Source organism: Rattus norvegicus, chromosome 8 (genome assembly GCF_021556685.1).
Source record: "Rattus norvegicus strain SHRSP/BbbUtx chromosome 8, alternate assembly SHRSP_T2T, whole genome shotgun sequence".
Classification (NCBI taxonomy): Eukaryota; Metazoa; Chordata; class Mammalia; order Rodentia; family Muridae; genus Rattus; species Rattus norvegicus.
Genome location: NC_141541.1, coordinates 129,994,118 through 130,012,540, shown reverse-complemented (window position 1 = coordinate 130,012,540; position 18,423 = coordinate 129,994,118). Strand labels below are relative to the sequence as shown.

The 18,423-nt window shown below is 47.3% G+C and overlaps 1 long non-coding RNA gene across 2 annotated transcripts in view; it reads right to left on the bottom strand.

Annotated features, from left to right (window-relative positions):
- The window catches only part of LOC103690480 (uncharacterized), a 104,099-nt gene that overhangs the window by 9,822 nt on the left and 75,854 nt on the right, over nucleotides 1–18,423 (bottom strand). For both annotated transcript variants that reach the window (XR_015628169.1, XR_015628170.1), the window contains one exon: nucleotides 10,138–10,280. This is a non-coding gene — a long non-coding RNA (uncharacterized LOC103690480). The remainder of the gene's footprint in view (nucleotides 1–10,137; nucleotides 10,281–18,423) is intronic.

The following is an 18,423-nucleotide window of genomic DNA, read 5'->3' as shown; positions in this document are numbered from 1 at the left end:
CCTTCCCGGAGTTAACTGACTAGGTTGGCAGGGGCTTTGGGCGGACATGCTGTACTCTCGAGGTTCTCATGGGGCACCCACAGAGACCTGAGTTCCTGAGGTGGTGGTCATCAAGACAGACTTTGTAATTAGCTGAGTCTCCCGCCTTTACTGCAGGAGAAATGGGGTGAATAAAGATTTATAGTCACCTTCATTTACCACAGTCACCATGGCTGAGAACTCACACAGGCTTCCTTGTCTCCACAGAGATGAGCCCCAACAACACAGTGAGGGGTTCCCAAGACAACTCCGGCAGGCGAGCCCCGAGGGGCGGTGTACACTCTAACAGCCAGTCTTAAGAATGCCTTTGGGAATGGGGCCCGTTATTTCCCAGGGTCCACCACATTCTTGGAAACGTTTTCTCCCCAATATCAAAGCTGGGTGTGATGGTGGATACCCGTAAATCTCAGGGTTCAGAAAGCAGCATCGGGAAGATGGCCTCAAGTTTGGGGATGCATAGATGAAGGTTCTCAGAGTAAAAGCAATGGGCAGTGTTATATAACCAAGGCTGCCAACATTAAGCACACATTTTGGAGCCCATTAGTCATCACGACTACCTTATACCCAGAGCTTGCTCATTGTGACCTTCTGAAACCAGAGAACCCAGCACCCAGCCACCACACGCTGTTCTTCCGGTTTCTTGCTCTTCTAAGGCACACATTACCTGGGACCTCGGTAAGAGATCATCTTCCAGGTCTGCTGTAGAGATGGGCTTAAGGAAGTGGACATATGGAATATTTATGGTACATACACTATACCATATGTATCTCTAGAATATTCCATACACCTTATGCCAAGAACTTTTGGAAGTAGAGCCTGAAGTCCTACTTCAGTCACCTAACCACTCCTGTGCCCTGTGGGGCAGACACCCTCTCTCTTCAGGGCTAAGGTCTGGGCTCTCAGACCCAAATTCTCCCGCCTTTCCAGGGACCTCTGACATTTCTGCCAGTGGTAACTGGCTCAGGAACTGAAATTCTCTGACAGAGATAATCGCTTCGATTTTAGTGTTTTGCCAGAGTGTAATCTTGAAACCGAAGGAGGGGTTGGGGAGGAAGGAGCCTGAAGCAGGCCCAGGAGTCTGAGGTAGCTCGCCAGTTCTGACTAGGCCTAGGAGTTTGAGGCTGTTCCCTGGTACTCTCTGGCCCAATGCAGTTGCTTTTCTGAATTAGTCTCCATGGGCTGGGGCCTGAGAAAAATGTTCACCTTCAGAGCACCTTGCTGTTCCAGACACCAGAGACTCAGCCTAAAAACTAAAAGTCAGCAGTAGCCTAGTTTAAGGCTGCTGAGGAGGGACAAGAGACACTTGGCAGGACTTGAAAGTTCCGGAAAACACCGAGACCTACTGTCTCATTCCATGTGCCTAAGCTCCCACCTGGTAGTCATCTTGTGTGCTGGCTAGTCCTAAGTCAACTTGACACAGCTAGAGATATCTGAAAGGAGGGAACCTTAACTGAGAAAATACCTCTATAAGACCCAACTGTGAGGCATTTTCTTAATAAGTGAATGGTGGGGGAGGGCCCAGCCCATTACGGGTGGTGCCATCCCTGGGCTGGTGGTCCTGGGTTCTCTTAGAAAGCAGGCTGAGCAAGCCATGGAGAGCAAGTCAGTAAGCTGCACCCCTCTATGTCCTCTGTATCAGCTCCTGCCTCCAGGTTCCTGCCCTGTTTGAGTTCCTGTCCTAACTTTCTTTATGATGAACAGTGTATCAAAATGTAAGCCCAATAAATGCTTTCCTTCCCAACTTGCTTTTTGGCTATGGTTTTTCATTGTAGCAATAGAAACCCTAATGAGGTCATCTACTGTGAGGGTATCGTTAACCCTGGTTTGGAAGTGAGAAAATGGATACATCCCTACCAGTTGCATGTGCTTCCAGTGAAAGGAGGGCCAAACAGGGTAAGCACCTTTGTAATCTCCAGATGATGAACCAGCAGCAGTGCAGGGTACCCCTAATCATGGAAGGGGGAGGGTGGGCAGGTTCTGGATGGGTAGGCTGCTGCAGAAGGTGGTGGACATATTCTCCATTTTCCTGTCTAAAAGCCCCTCCCTTCCGTAACGCTAGTTCTAAATGTACAAGGCAGCCCTCTGCTGTGAACTCAGCTCTTGGAAATCATCTTAGGGTTTGAGAATAATTATTGCCCAGAGTGTGCAAGACTAAAAGCTTTAAAAGCTCAGCACTGGTGTGCAAGTACAAGAGGTACTCTTCCCAGTTGGTAGTTAACTTATTTTTATTTTCATTTCTTTGGCAATGAGGATAAATAAGTTTCTAAGTCATAAAGGAATTCTCATAGGAAATCATGGGCCAGGTAGAAAATTTTCTTTTTGTGACCAGAACAGAGGTCCCAAAGGTAGGACTAAAACTGAAACACTCTGGGCTCCCTTGTTCTCTGCTGTGTCTTGTGATGGTACCTCCCCCATATCATCTGGAGTGATCCGCCTCCCCCTAAGGCACCTGTGGAGGTGAGTGGACACCTTTGGGTGCCATTCCTCAGGAACTGTCCTTGTTTATTGAGACAGAGTTTCATTAGGATCTAGGGCTTGCTCATTAAGTTAGCTTGGCTTGTCTGCCAGCCTCGGGGCTCTCCTGCCTTTTTCTCCCCAGAATTGGACTTGCAAGCAAGTGCCACCACACACAGCTTTTTCCTGTGTCTTCTGGGAACTGATTTTAAGTCTTTAGGCTGAAGGAGAAACATTTTACCAGCTGAGCTATGTCTCCTGCTACCACACCCAACCTCCCACTTTTTTTTGACTAAGTGTCCTGCTATATAGTCTCGGCTGGTCTCAAACTCATGGCCCTCCTGCCCCTGCTACCTCTGCTGCCTCTGTGTCCCACGTGCTGGGATTCCAGGTATGTGCCCTGGGTGCCTGTCTGATAGTTAAAATCCTTCTGAAAGATAAGCTTTTCAGAGAGCATTGTGACTTTGCTTAAGACTGATGCTCTGTAGTTCCCCTGACGCATGTATCTTATTCTCCTCTCGGGTAGAATGGGGACAGTGTGGGCTGCTGGGCAGATCACTCCTGGTGATGTGGAGGAGGAGGGAGAGGAGGAGGAGGGGAGGAGGAGGGGAGGAGGGGGGGAGGGGGAGGGGGGAGGAGCCATCTCACAGGGCACAAATGAGAACAGGGGAGCCCAGAGTGTTTTAGTTTTATTCTTGCCTTTGGGACCCCTGTTCTGCTCACAAGAAGAGAATTTTCCACCTGGATCTTGATTTCCTTCATGATTTAATGTCTAAGAAGCTGGGCACGGTGCTGTAGACTTTGGCGAGCAGCTATTCAAAACACAAACCATTCAAAAGCATGTAAGCACCGAAGGTAAGCCAGGGAGATGGCTACCGCCACTGTGTGCAGGACACCAAGGTAGCCTGTCAGCCTTTGTTCGTGAGGATTAACAGACCTAGGCATTAACTGTCAGCTACACAACCAGAAAATTAGTCAGCAATTTCCACTGACAGCGCTTCCTCCCAACAGTAAGAGAATAATCCAACGCTAAGTCCTCCCAGTCAAGCTCAAGAGGAAGGCCTGAGGAATGAGAGCATCCCACCTGCCAGTCACTGGAGAGGAGGGCTTTAAGTCTGCGAGTGACAGAGAGCTGTTGCAGCCTCAGCCTTTATTGAATTCCTCAGGTTTATCAGGGTCTGAAAGTCTGAATGCTACAATCACAAAGGGCTGGGCAGGCCAAGTCTTCCAGGTCTGGTTTGTGTCTGGATGGAGTAGGGAGGGGACAGAGTCAGAAGTGTTAACTACTGAGGAATAGCCGTAAGGTCCCAGGACATCAGTGGCTGCTCTTCCGCCGCCTCCACTGAGATCAGCCCTGCCTTGTGCTCTTCAAGCACAAATACCTCCTACCAGGGGACTTTTGGAAATTGTGCTCCAAGCTTTGGGCCTGATAACCCCGGCAGGCTCACCGGTCTTGACATCCTGATTTTGTTTCTGGTCCACCTTCGAGGTGGGTTATTAGGAATCCAGGAACAACCTTCCCTGCCTCCTCTCTGTACGGGCACTCCCCTCCCCCAGCCCCCAGCCCTGGCTGCCAGGGCTGATTTCAAGAGCGTGAGTGTCATTAACTGACATTCATCAAAACACTCCTCGGTGTTCCCAGACACGAGGGCCGAGAGGTGGACCTCGGTGGGCATTTCATGTTAATCTGTATGGAGGACCTGCCTGACAAAACACATTACTGTAAGAACTGCCGGCCTGAAAACGAAGCTATGTTTATGACTCACCCTGTTTTTCTTCCCTGAAGGAAATGACAGCTTCCCCTCTCTATCCTTCTGAGCCTTCCATGGCTCCCCCTCCCCTATCATCCACACAACCTTAACATTTAATTTTTCCTCCATGAGTAAAGCTTTTGTTGGCGGTGTCTGCAAAATTATAATAAACATCTTGGGCTTCTGCACTGGTGTCTGAGATTAAAAACGCGAAACAATGAACCTCGACATGCTGCCTTTAACGTGTGTGATGAGTGGCATTCCCCAGGGGACCATGTTGCGGGCATAACTGCAGCTACGTGGGCTGTGGGCTGGGGAGGGGAGTGCTGGATGCATCCCATAGAGGATCTAAGCCATGCTGAGTGATTCTCACCGCAGAGGGCTCTGAGGCTCCTGTGCCTGTGTGCCCATGGTGCAGGCTCACTGACATGGAGGACTGCTGGGACTCCTGGGTCTGTGTGCCCATAGCACAGGTTCACTGATGTAGAAGGCTGCCAGGACTCCTGTGTCTGTGTGTCAGGACTCCCATGTCTGTCTGTCCATAGCGTGGACTCCTCTTTGGAGCCTGAGACTTTCAGTTCTGTGCTCCAGGTTACTTTTGCCTGTAAATACTAAAGGTGCTCCTCTCCCACACGGAAGATCTTTTATTTACTTTATTGTGCTTTAGCGCCCCCACCCTTGGGTTCTCACCCTGGATGAGAACACTCCCTTTAGGGGGTAGGCACTCTGTAAAGGGACCTTATTTTCTGGCCCAGTTTAGAACATAGATTGAGACATGGTGGCAGAAGAGGCTATGAAAGTCACAGGAAACAGGGACACCCAGGCTTTACCGGTTGGTTTCTTCCCTTTCCTCCCACTTCCCTTCCTGTGGCTTAGGAAGTTTATGAGGTCACAAACTAACATGGCACACATGTCCTCTGAGGAATTCCTGGCCCTGCCTTGTGTTTTCACTGCTGTAGAACCCATTTGCCATTCAGGGGTCAGACTCCTTGAACTTTCTCCAAGACCATGAAGGCAGGAAGGCATGACCAGCTGGCCTTGCTCTGTTGACGTTAGTGAAGTTCTGCTGGCAGGAGTCTCTCCAGGAAGTCTACCTTAGTAAGAGCAGGAATTGTTCAGTTACGGTTCTGACAGGCAGCCTTGCCAGTTTCCCAGGATTTTGCCTTGGGAGACGAGTGCAGAGGAAAGACAGGCGGAAGGGCATCCTGGGAGGAGTGAGCCTCTAGGCCCTTCAGCTAGTGTTCTCTGGGAGTGGGTGGGCCAACCATATGTCATGGGAGCTTGTTCTTAGGACATGGAACGTGGAACAGGGGATCCAGAGCTTTGTGTGGGGAGGGGCCTGGTGGGGTTACTTTAGACTATGGAGAAGGCCAGCCCTGGGGCAGTCAGGGAACCAGGCTGAATACAGAGGTTCTGTCCAGGGCCACGGGGCCTGTGTGGCTCCCCGACTGCCAGGTGAGTGCCACAGATCAAGTTGTGGTAAAAGCATATCTTCTTTGGAGATAACCGGTTTTAAAACGGCTCACAGCTAAATTCATAATTCAAGTGTCCCAGGTAGATTCTAAAAGAATCCGTTTCAATGACATAGAAGATTATTTCTAATTAAACCCTGATGGATACAGTGTTCCCCTCTTCTGTACCCAAATCCATGCTATACAAGTGACTTTAAAAGATGTAATTGTTTTTTTTCATTGTTAATGCTCCACAAAACCAATTTCAGGAAGGAAGGATTTATTTCGGCTAGTGGTCCGTCATGCTGGGGAAGGCATGGCGGCAGGGGCCTACGTGTCCGGTCACAGCTCAGTGACTTTCTCTCCTTTCCCTTTTTATTCAGCCTGGTACCCCAGACTGTGGGAGAGTACTATTCACCTTTAGGGTGGGTCTTCCCTCCTCAGTTAAATGTCTCTGGAAACCTTCCAATAGACAGACACACCGGGAAGTGTATGTCCCAGGTGATTCTAAATCCAGTCAAATTGACGGTGAAGACGAGCTGCCGAGATGTGAGAAAATATTAGCTGAAGCAATAACTTAGTTCTTTACCTTCTGAATTTGGAAGGTAAATAACAGAAGAGAGCCTTACATGGCTTGGATTTTGGACGGATGCGATCAGAGTGATAAAAACTAACATTGACCAGCCACACAGTGTCTGGGAAGCAGGAACGAGGTGACATCTATTCTAAATCTCTCGCACCATTGTCTCAGTTAGGGTTTCTATTGCTGTGACAAAATGCTGTGACCAAAAGTAACTGGGGAGGAAAAACAAATTATCTAAGGTCTCATTTTGTCACCAAGGGAAGTCAGGGCATGAACTCAAGAGAGGAACCTGGAAGCAGGAACTGAAGCAGAAGCCACAAAGAAACTCTGCTTACTGACTTGCTGCCCAGTATCTGTTCAGTCTGCTTTATTATATACCCAAGGACCACCCACCTATGACTGGCACTGCCCCCAGAGAGCTGGACCTTTCCACTTCAGTCAACAATCAGGACACTACCCAACACACTTACCTATCGGCTAGTCTTACAGAGGGGAAGTGTTTTCCCAGTTATGATTCCCTCTTCCCAGATACGTCTAGGTTTGCATCGAGCTGACCGTAGTTCTGATGTGAGAATTAGGTTAAGTAAACATACTCTATTAACTTCTTGAACAGATTATTTAGATGGTTACCTTCAGATCCCTGACCCAGATTCAATCCAAAATGGCCACCTTGCCTTGCCTCTGAGAGCTAGCTATCACAGAGCTTGACACTTCCTCCCACAAACTGACTGCAAAGAGCTCCTAGACCGCGTCGGCTGCTCTCTGCAACCTCTCCTCATCCAGCCCGGTGGAAAAGAGGGAGCAGACAGGAGGCCTGAGCAGAGATGTGCCAGCTCAAATCCCACAGGTAGGTTATTCATCAGGGACCAGAGCCCAGGGCTTGCAGGACGTCTTGGTGCTGCTCCTGGGTTTCATGCTAACCCAGCTGATTCCGATCGTAGCGTTTATTCCCACCTCTTGTATTTTTCCCCACTAGGTACATCAAATACCTTTCCGTGGAAAAAGAAAATCCTTAAGGATGGGAAATCCTATGATCTGTTCAGCAGCGAATGCTGAGTACAGCGTCTACCTTGTGCATCCACAGCATGCATGAAACCCTTCCCTGATGGAACCTAGCGCTGAAAGGCCAGGTGTATGGTGGGGCCTCAGTTCAAGACTGGGCAATTATATCTTTATTTTGCTGGCTTGAATGTAAATCTCCATCCTGTCCAACCAGTGCTTCACCCACGTTAGCTTTCCACCACTGCGCTGGACCCCAGCATGCCTGAACTTAACGTTGAACTGTTATTTACTAATCTTCTGGCCTCGCCAGTGACCTTCACCCCTCATTCTTAGCCCTTCAACGTATCGGCCAACCTTTCTGTAAATGGTTAAGATTCTTATAAAAACTAAACTTACGGACAGAAGAACATTTAAATGGTTGGGTTCATTGCAAACGGAAGTGCATTTTCCCTGAGCTCTGTAGCTCCACACAGGAGTGGAGAAAAACAGGCTTCATGCTCAGCCAACTGACTGCTTTTCTATGTTGGAGCAAGTCCCTGCTTGTTAGGGAGTGTCTACCGAAGGCTGAGTGTTAGCATACGGGAGAGCTGAGACAGGAGGATGAGCACAGGGTACTAGGCTAGCAGGGTGGCTGGGCACTCAAAGCCAAGAGCCATGCCTAGGCTGGCCACACTCTGGAGTGACAGGAGTCATCTTTGCTAGCCATTTTGAACTTGATAACCCACCCAAAGGGCTTAGACTGCACCGAGGAACACTGTAAAACATGGTTTAACATGTGCCTTCAGGGGCAGTAGAGATGGTGATAAAACAGCCTGCCTCCACCTCATAGTAAGAACAAACAGGGTTCATTCCTATTTATGATTAAATCTGTTTCTCCAGGACTGGGCTATGCCCCACCTGTAACTTTAACTACAAACGGCTCTGCACTGGCCGTTCCAGGAAACGGCAGACACACCATTGCTTCTAAATGGTGTCATGATCACCTCGTTATGCCCACCTTACAGCCACGTCTTTGTCTCAGGAGCTATGACTGGCTCCTTAAGCTCATGTTCTGCTTCTGTGACTCCGCCCATTTTCCTGCCAAATCCTGTTAGGAAACTCCCTACTTCTGAGTAACAAAACCCCTATCTTCCCCATGTCCAGTGCTGATCTCTTGAATCCCACCTTTAGAGAGAGGCAGCCTGTGCACACAAATGAAAGCACTCGCTTTAATTAATCTGACCATGACGATTAGGGTTGGTGATCTTTCTCCTCACACCCATGGGATTAACAATGGCTCAGAGGTTAAGAGAAACTCTACTCTTCCAGAGGGTGCAGGGCCCAGCTCCAGGCACCACATGGGGCTCACAACCACAAGTTCCTCCAGTTCCAGGGACTCTGAAGCTCTCTTCTGGCCTCCTAGGGCACTCAGCACACGAAAGGTGCACATGCGTACACGCAGGTACTCACACACACAAAAATATTAAAATAAATAAATCTCTTAAAAATATTTTCAAAAGGAAAAAAAAAGGGCCTTCCATTTCATGAGGTAAGGGCAGAAGAATCTGAATGGAGGCACATTCTCAGTTCTCACATAAAAAACGTCAGTGTAGGAGCGGGGCTTGGTACTCAGCAGCAGAGACCTCCTGAGCAAATGCAGCCTTACTGCCTGGGCCGAGAGAAGAAGGAGACTTCCGTGAAGGACATCCCTGGGGAAAGGAGGAGAGTCAGAAGGCAGAGTCTGACGCTTTACCACCTCAGCCAACTCAATACAAGAAGCAGCTGAGCCAAGACACCGCCGCATTGTCACACTTTCCCAACTGTACAGTTTGCTGTGTTCTCAGGGAACAGACGCTGAAACCCTAAAAGACATATATGAACTCCCGAAGGGCTTAAGCTTTTTCTCGTGAGATGCATTTATTTCTATTTTATGTATCTTGCTGTTTAGCCGGCATGTATTGTGAGGCACTGGATCCCCTGGAACTGGAGTTACAGACGGCTGTGAAGACACCAGGGGGTGCTCTGGAAGAGCCAGTATGCTCCTGACCACTCAGACCTCGCCCCAATACCCTTGTTTTCCTTTCTGTTCTGAAACATGGCAGCCACAATCACACAGACTGCTCTCCAGGGAGGCCAAAGTCACACGGTAACAACCGGCATTACTATAATTTCTATTCATCGTGGTATTTCTGCAAACGCCAGCATCACGTGACCCGTGATTTCTTTTTTGTGTCGCATAAAAACTTAAACAAAGACGTTGTGGCGTCTTGGTTGGAAAACCTCTTGGGAAAGGAAATGCTGCTTTTATTTTATACAAAATTATGTAAGACAGATTTTTGCTTTTCCTTTCGTAGGACTGGAATCACCGAATGCCTTTTGGCTTTCTGATTATGACAGAAAAATAAATTCCAGAGTCACCAGTATCTTCTACTTGGGCTTCTGAGGGCCAGTGTGGCATCGACCTGGAAGCCAGACCATGTCTCACGAGTGCTCAACCAATGAGAAGAATTCACTTTTAGCAAGGAATAAGAACACATACTCTTAGACGCTGAAATATATTTTCTCCCATTCAAATTGCAGATAATCGGAAGGATGTAAAAGCAAGAATATTTTGCTTGGCACGTGGCCTAAAAGTTCTAAATTTATGTATTCTATTTTTTGCTTCTTTCTTAGACTGGATTAGTTACTAAGCAACTGAAGTATTTAATTTCATTTGCTAATAGTTCCATGGGCACAGTGGCAGCTAAGCATGTGGGACTGTGGATGCCAGCACAGACACAGTCCCTCACGCAGCCTCTGCTAAGTCCTCAATGAACCCCAACACAACCATTCCTTCCGGTCTGTGAATCTGACTTGTTGCGCTTATGGAGAAACTCACGTTTCTGGTGGAGATGTCTGTGGTAGTGCGGCTCTGGTGTCTATTATCCTCAGTCTAAGAGATCCTTGCCTGCAGCCTTCAGACCCATCTTTCAGACTCCTGGTTTAAGGCGGCAGACCAAGCACATATGTCTTCTTCCCTCCCTGAAGAAAGGAAATAAAATCCTTAGTAATATACTATGTTGGAAAAACAAACAGGTCACTGTGAAAAGAGCAAGAGAGTCCTTGGAAATTAAAAACACGTAAAAATGTGTTCAGGGTTTTGTCCTAAGGGGAGAGCAAATTGGGAATTTTGAATAAAACTGTGTCTTCCTATTAGTGGCAAAGATTAGACGCTCTGCTTTAAGTAAGAAAGGTAGAGCAGTAGGATGTAAAAATTCTAAATCACCTCCTCACACGCACACACACACACGCAGGCACACTCACACATACACACACATATACTCTCACACACATATATGCTGAGATGCTCACACACACACACTCACATATATACTCACACACATATACTGAGATGCTCACACACTCACACAGATACTGCACGCACTCATGTACTCACACACACACATATGCTCACATACACACATGCTCACACACATGCATATACTCACATACACTCACACACACATACACACACTGACATGTACACACACTTACACACACACACACACACACACACACACACACACAATCATTCAAACCCCACCGAATGCAGTGAGACAGAAGAGATCGGCGAGGAGATGATCACTGAGAATCATGTTAAGTAGGAAATGAAAATAAAGTAATGAAGGAACACAAGTATGCCAACGGGTATAATGTGAAGGGCTTAAGGTTCTATTTATAGTCAGACTTTTAGATGGGGAATGCATATAACCACCTGTGTGGTACCTTGAAAAGGACTTTAATTGGAATAATTGGAAATAAACAGTGTTATCAGAAAGGAAGGAAAGAAGGAAGGAAGGAAGGGCAAGAGGAAGGGAAGAAGGAACAAAGACCAAGTGAGTTGGTATATTTAGACCAACCAGAACCCAAGGACAAAAAATAAACCTTGTTATTGTGGGTTGAAAGAACCACACTGTGTAGGTTGGGTTAAAAACACGATGGGGCACCTGGGAAACCCAGGATTAGAGTCTGGGAACGTCCAGGCTTCTCTCTCAGAAACTGATTAACCAAGCACAGGAAAGGAGAGACCGTCTGAGCACACAGGCATGGAACTCGATGTTTCTCACATCTAAGCTCGGTGCTGAAACCGCACAAAACATTGGTGGTTAAATTTCTACAGGACGCTTCAAACATCTCACTGTTATTAGGCCACAAGTTTTATCCCAGTAAAACTTACTTGAAAAGAGAAACCTTCCGGGCCTCCTGAAGTTCTGACTCAAGAGTAATTTATGAAGAAAATAAAAGGTGACCTTAGAGACAGTGTTGGGAAGAGTGGCAAGGGAGACTCCGCTCAAAGTCTGCAGGGGGCATCAAAGAGACTCCAACTTTAAACACAAGCAGAGAAGACTGGAAGCCACTGTTGTCTCAAGAAGAATTAAAAGCTGAAGGGATCCAATGAAGGAGAAGATGATGAAGGGGAACAAGTTGGTTCGATCGTTAGACCCTAAAGATGTCACAATAATAAAAAGGAACCCCAAAGCAAAGCAACTCCCCCAGCCCCTCCAAAAAAAAAAAAAAAAAAAGGCCAGAAAATAAAACCTTAAAATGTTTGAACAATGCAGAATCAAGAATGAGCAGAGTGTAACAGGCGTGGATTTGATTTCAAAATAACAACACGCACGTATGTGCGAGTGCTAATGCGTCTGGAAGGGTAAACAAGAAAGTGGAAGCAACATTACGTGAACATGTAAGTCACTAAAACGAGCTAGCCAAGGGACCTAGGAAGCAAGGTGCAGGCAGAAGTCTCACGTGCAGACGGTTCTAGGACTTAGCACTTTCCTTTGACAATCTCTAAAGCACACACTTGCCTCTGTGCTGCTGGCCTGAAGAGGTACGAGGTTCCGGAAAGCTTTTCTGTCAGCTGCACAGAGCTCACGAAACATGTATTCCCCAAGCGTCTAGCAAACAGCAAAGCACAGACTACATGACAACTCAAAGCCAACCTACCATAGCCAAGCGGGGCATTAGTAGGAAGAAAAAATGCTATTAATTCTACAGAGCGCTGTAGAAGAAAGACGGCCCGTCTGAAAGCAGTCAGCCGTTTGGCAACAGCAAGGAACACAAGCAGTACAGTTTTCTCAACCCAAATTAAGACTGTCTTACTGGAGTAACACAGTCAAACCTAGGAGTAACAGGGCCGTCAGCACTGGAGACCCTTCAGCTCAGCAACAGAGCAAAATTACTCAGTCACCTTGACTCAGTGAAGACCTCAGACCACAGGGCACATCCATTCCAAAAGGCAGAGGAAAAACAACCTGCTAGGTCCTGAGATGTGAGAGGCAGGAGACAAACATGTGCTCATCCCCTGGGCCCCTGCCACACCTGGTCCTGGTCAGAGAAGGAACCGTGGCATAATTATTAGACAGGAAGAGGAAACAGCTGTATGCAAAGTCATTGTGTGTCATTTAACTATGAGGGCATGCTGGGAAAGGCCTCATGAGGCCAATTCATATATAAACAGAGTGTGCGTGAACAAAGGAAGGTGGACGTGACGTCACAGGTGGTATGATGTCATGGGAAGGACAAATGCCCGTATTCACACACAGTGTGAAGAGTGGCTAGGCAGTGTGGGAGGATACCTTTTTAAACTAATGTGCCATGCTGGAGACTGTCAGGTAAACTTGCTCAAACCTCCAGCAGCCACCCCATGCTGCCAGTGGGATCTTCTTAACTGAAACTGATCAGCCTCTTGCACACAACCATGCCTGAGTGTCCCAAAACAGGGCATCGGACCCCATTACAGATGGATGTGATCCACCACATAGTTATTGAGAATTGAACTCAGGATCTCTGGACGACCAAGTGCTCTTAACCTCTGAGCCATCTCTCTAGCCTGGCAAACACATTCTTAAAGCCATCGTGAATGACAGTCTGGTTTTGGCCAGTCAGTTGTTTTCTGTGGGCCAGGATGGAAATTCCTTTTTTTGCTCCCGGGAGAGCAACTATTATATTATTAATTTCCTTCTTAACCTCTGTGCTCCGGATAGATCGTCTCTCACATGCACATCATAGGACAGCCTGTGCCCTTCCCTGTGCAAAGTAGATAAGACAGCAAAGACTCCATAGAGGACATTTTAAGCTTATATTAGAGCATAACTCATGGTGTCTTCTGGGAACCTTTACCCACAAACCCTTTGGAAGCCTGTAATAACCCCGGGAGGCGGAGCTGAAGTGGTCTGAAGACTTGGATTACTGAACCTAACATTTCTTAGTCAGTGGGTGACTCAGAAACCAAATGAGGCTCTCTTGCTTCTTATTCTCAGAGGCGTAGTGGGGAGATAAACACCTCTTCTGTTACTGTCTACAAGATAGGAGTGTCTGCTGGCAGCCACAGCTGTCCTGCTCTTTGCTCTCGGACACACTGGCTTCCACCTTATACCTGTTCTGCTCAAACATAAACAAGTTTAAAAATTGGTATATATATATTTTAAGGATCCACTATAATAAAGGCCCAACATTTCCACTGTGAAAAGGCCTAACTTAATTTCTAAAGAAATAGTGGGAAAAGCAACCTAGAACAAAGAGGTCTTAACTTAAAAATGATGTATATTTGTATCTGTCTGTCTATTATCTAACTACCTGTCTGTCTGTCTATCCATCCATCTGCCTATTATCTTTCTCTCATCTGTGTCTTTCTGTCTGTCTATCTATCTATCTATCTATCTATCTATCTATCTATCTATCTATCTAATCAATCCATTCATTTGTAGCCATCTTTCCATACTTTGTGGGTTCTCTCTTTCACCCTTCCTCACCCCTTTTCTTCCACTCTTTCAACCTCTTAACACTAGCTAGGAGAGAAGAAAAGATAGAGAGGAAAGGAAAAGAGACCCCTGAATAAAGTTAGGGGTCAGAAAGAAGGCAATGTTACCATTAGACTGCTTCCTGATGATTAGGGGCATCAAGTTCCGTGGGACAAGTGGACCGTGTCACCAGACAGAAGAACTGGTAAGGTTGAACAGGCCCAAGTCCTGGGAAATATCAGAACCAAGAATGGTAGGCATGGGGCCAGCTCCCTGCCAAGCTCTACTTGTCCTGGAACATGTAACCACAACACCTCATTGAGAGAGCCATGAAAATCAGTCACGTAGGGACAACACCTGAAGTCCTTCCTCAAGCAAATAGAGCATCTCTAACATCTCAGACTGAGCCAATGAGAAGCATTTACCCCTGGATCTCATCCCACCCCAAAATGTTTATAAAGTCCCTGCCCACAGGGGATAAAGTGCATGAGTTATTTCACCAAGAATCCTCCGAGAGAGGCTGTTTTGTTGAGCCATAGCACTCTGGGGAAGAGTTTTCTTTCCTGAAGCATTCATCGCTGGACCTTGGGTCTGCCCAGCAGGCCGGACTCTCGCCCCTGCCACGGCTGTTCTTCATAGCCTCCTGCTTGCTCTGTTGCTCTCTGCTGCTTGCCTCGGGCCACCACCACTGCTACAGCTGGTGTTGGTGCTGTTACAGTGTCAGAGAGATCCCGGCTACCTGCCCCATCTGCATGGGCTTCCCTTCAGAGAACTGTAACACTTTGGAGGTTCCAGACAGACTGGTGCTCTAGAGAACCTTTCATCCTGACCAGACTTTAGCCCTTCTGGTTTCTCAGAGAATGATACCTGGAGACTCCTATCACCAACTTCCTTCTGTCTCTCCTGAGCAGCCATAACACCTCCATCAGCGAGGCAGACGGGCAGCCTGACAGAATTCCTTGGGATAAATTTGCCATCAGGATATCTAATTTTTTCTTTGCATACGACTACTTAACACACCTGGACAAACAGCAGCGAACAACCAATGGCCCACTAACAACCTCCCACTTCTTGGGGCCTAGCATTTATATACCCTCTGGAAAGTCCCTAGAATTCTAAACATCACACAATCATAGAAACTGTGCAGCTGGCAAAATCATGCCCCCCCGCTAGAGCATGAAGTAAATCATAGCTGCTGTGGGGAGTCTGAAGCAGCCCTACAGCCCCACACCTGGGGTTAAAATGAAAACACGTTCTTATGATATTTCTGTGTTTTTTAAATAAATCAAAATTTCAAATTTGTCACTACCTATTTTCATACACGCATATGGTTGGGCATACCCCCACAAGTACACATATGTGCATAGTGGCACATGCCTGAACTTCTAGCATACAGGAGGTTGAGGTAGGAGGGTCATAAATCTGAGGTCAGTCTGGATCACTTAGTGAATCTCTGTCTTGAAAAATTGTGTGTGTGTGTGTGTGTATGTGTGTATGTATGTATGTATGTATGTATGTGCATGTGTGTATGTGTGTACGTGTGTGTGTGCATGTGTGTACGTGTGGTGTGTGTGCATGTATGTATGTACGTGTGTGTGCATGTGTGTGTGTATGTGTGCATGTGTATGTATGTGTGTGCATGTGTGCGTGTATGTGTATATGTATGTATGTGTGTGTATGTGTGTGTGCATGTGTATATGTGTGTATGTGTATGTGTGTGTGCATGTGTATGTATGTGTGTGTGCATGTGTGTGTGTATGTGTGTATGTGTTTTTATGTGTGTGTGCATGTGTGTGTATGTGTGTATGTATGTATGTATGTGTGTGTATGTGTGTGTGCATGTGTGTGTATGTGTGTACGTGTGTGTGCGCGTGTGCATGTGTGTGTGCATGTGTGTATGTGTGCGTGTATGTGTGTATGTGTGTGTGGTGTGTGTATGTGTGTGTGGTGTGTGTGTGCATGTGTGTGTATCTGTGTGCATGTGTGTATGTGTGCGTGTATGTGTGTATGTGTGTGTGGTGTGTGTGTGCATGTGTGTGTATCTGTGTGCATGTGTGTGTATGTGTGTATGTGTGTGTGTGTGTGTGTGTGTGTGTGCGCACGCGCACACACACGTGCGCCAGTGGAGGCCGGGGCACTGGATCCTCAGGAGCTGGAGTTATAGGTGGTTGGTTGTGGGCCACCCAATGTGGGTCTTGAGAATTGAATTATGCTCTACAAAAGCAGTAAGTGCTCTTAACTAATGAGCCATCTCTCCAGCCCTGAAAATACATTTAGAAGACTCTGTTAAGCACAACAAAGCAACTGTGGGCCTTCTGAAGGCTTTGTTGCCATTGTTAAAAGAGGCAGACTTACTAAGTCGGACAAAGAGTGTGTGTGTGCTCACCTGCCACCTAAGCTTTAAACTCCTTCTTGGGGAGATACATGACCGGAAGCTGCGGGCCGTCTTCAGAGGGAGAACACAGCTGATGAATGCCACATGACACAGATACAATCAAATAAACAACAACAACAACAAACACTGGAAACAATATGGAGAACAGCCATCAGGAGAGCCGGCTCAGTAAGGAAGGAGCTGAGACACAGCAGGAAGGCTGGGTGGCTGAGAGACAGAGGAGAGCACTGGTTCAGAGGCTGTGAGGGAGGCTCTTTTAAGGAACCACTGAGAGAATATGGTTTGTGATGGATCATACAGCTCCCTTCAATCTGCGTTTTCAAAACATCCATCCCTTAGTGCTCCTTAAGCCAATATTAACTATAAGGTAGGTCTGGACTAAGGAAGTTCCACACGTCTAAGACTGTGTTTGCTCTCACACACAAGTGAGCAGTTGGACACACGGAAGCTATTAGATCAAGTTATATAACCATATCCTTCCCTATGTCTACCCATTCATTTTAGGGAAAGCTTGAAGGCTTTCTCTCTCTCTCTCTCTCTCTCTCTCTCTCTCTCTCTCTCTCTCGTCAGAAAGGGTCTTGTGTAGTTTAGGCTAGCCTTCAAGTCACTATGTAGTCCAGGCTGGCCTTGAACTCCTGATCTTCCTATCTCTACCTCCCAGGCATGGGGATTATAGGTGTGTGCCACTTTATCCAAAGGGGGCTGGGACTCTACCTCAGGGTTTGTCCACCTCACAAAGAGTAAGCAGGTACACTACACCTGTTGGCCCTAAACTCTTGGGTTCAAGCCATTCTCCTGCCTCAGCCTCCCGGCTAGCTAGGACCACAGTTACCACACCAGGCTAGAGAAAGCTTCTCAAAGAGAACACCCCTCACCCAGGTACTTAAGTTCTACAAGATGGCTGCAGCCTTTCCCCTACCCCTTTCCACTGTGTTCCTTGCCTGCAGTTACTGCAAACCTGGGGGATGATGGAGTGGAGAGCATGAAGTCAGAGCAACAGCCATTCGAGGAGGGACGTCCATCTTTCTGGGCAAAACCAGCTGCGAGACACCCTGGGAAGCCTCCATCCCCACCTTCACCTAAGGGATGTTGAGGCAAGGTAGAAGTGAGGCCTGGTGTTCTCTGCCTCACTCAGGGCTCAGCCTCAAGGGGCATAGGAAGGTGCTAAAAGTGTCCTTAATAGCTTCTCTTAAAATTTTCAGACACTTTCATTTTAAACCAGTGGAAAGGGTAAGCCATTTATCTCTGCCCAATCTATACTGGGAAAATCAACCTCAGAGTTCACCTGACAAGTCACATTTTCCCACACCAGCCTGGCAGGACTGTTCCTCTCCTCACACAGAAATCAGTTTGTTCCCTCTCCTCTCCCCTCCCCTCGCCTCTCCTCCCCTCCTTTCCCCCTTCCCTCTCTCCCTTTTGTTAGGCCTACTGACCACCCAGCTCCAGGACCCTGCTTGTCTCCACCTCCCCAGTGCCTGGATCACAAACCTGCTTCACCACACTAGCACACATATAGGTGCTGGAGAACTAAAAACTCAGGACCTCACACTTGAGTAGCAAACACTTCACTGAGCCATCTCCCCAGAAGTCTCTTGCAAAACAACGTGGGTCGTGATTAAAGGAGAAAATGTCTCTTCCTCCTACAGTTGCTGGGCTGAGCTCTGACCCATGGGTCCATGAAGAAGGATCTCTCACACCAAGAGATCGGTTTGCTTAAGACAAAGACACAAGAAATGTAGAGAGACATGAGAGGCACTAACAGCCACTTAGCTAAGCATGGAAGGCAGATGTTCAAGGCTGACCCTTCAGGAGTGGGAAGTGAGGCAGGGCCTCAGGGGTGGATGTAGAGCAACGTCAGCTGACTTAATTACTTAAGATGGAAAGCCAAGGCCTTCAATTAAGACCATCAAATAAAAAGGCAGAAATTATCAAAGCCTTCATGTCTCAAATGCTTTTCCCCTCCTGTCTTCTCCCACTGGTCTTTAAG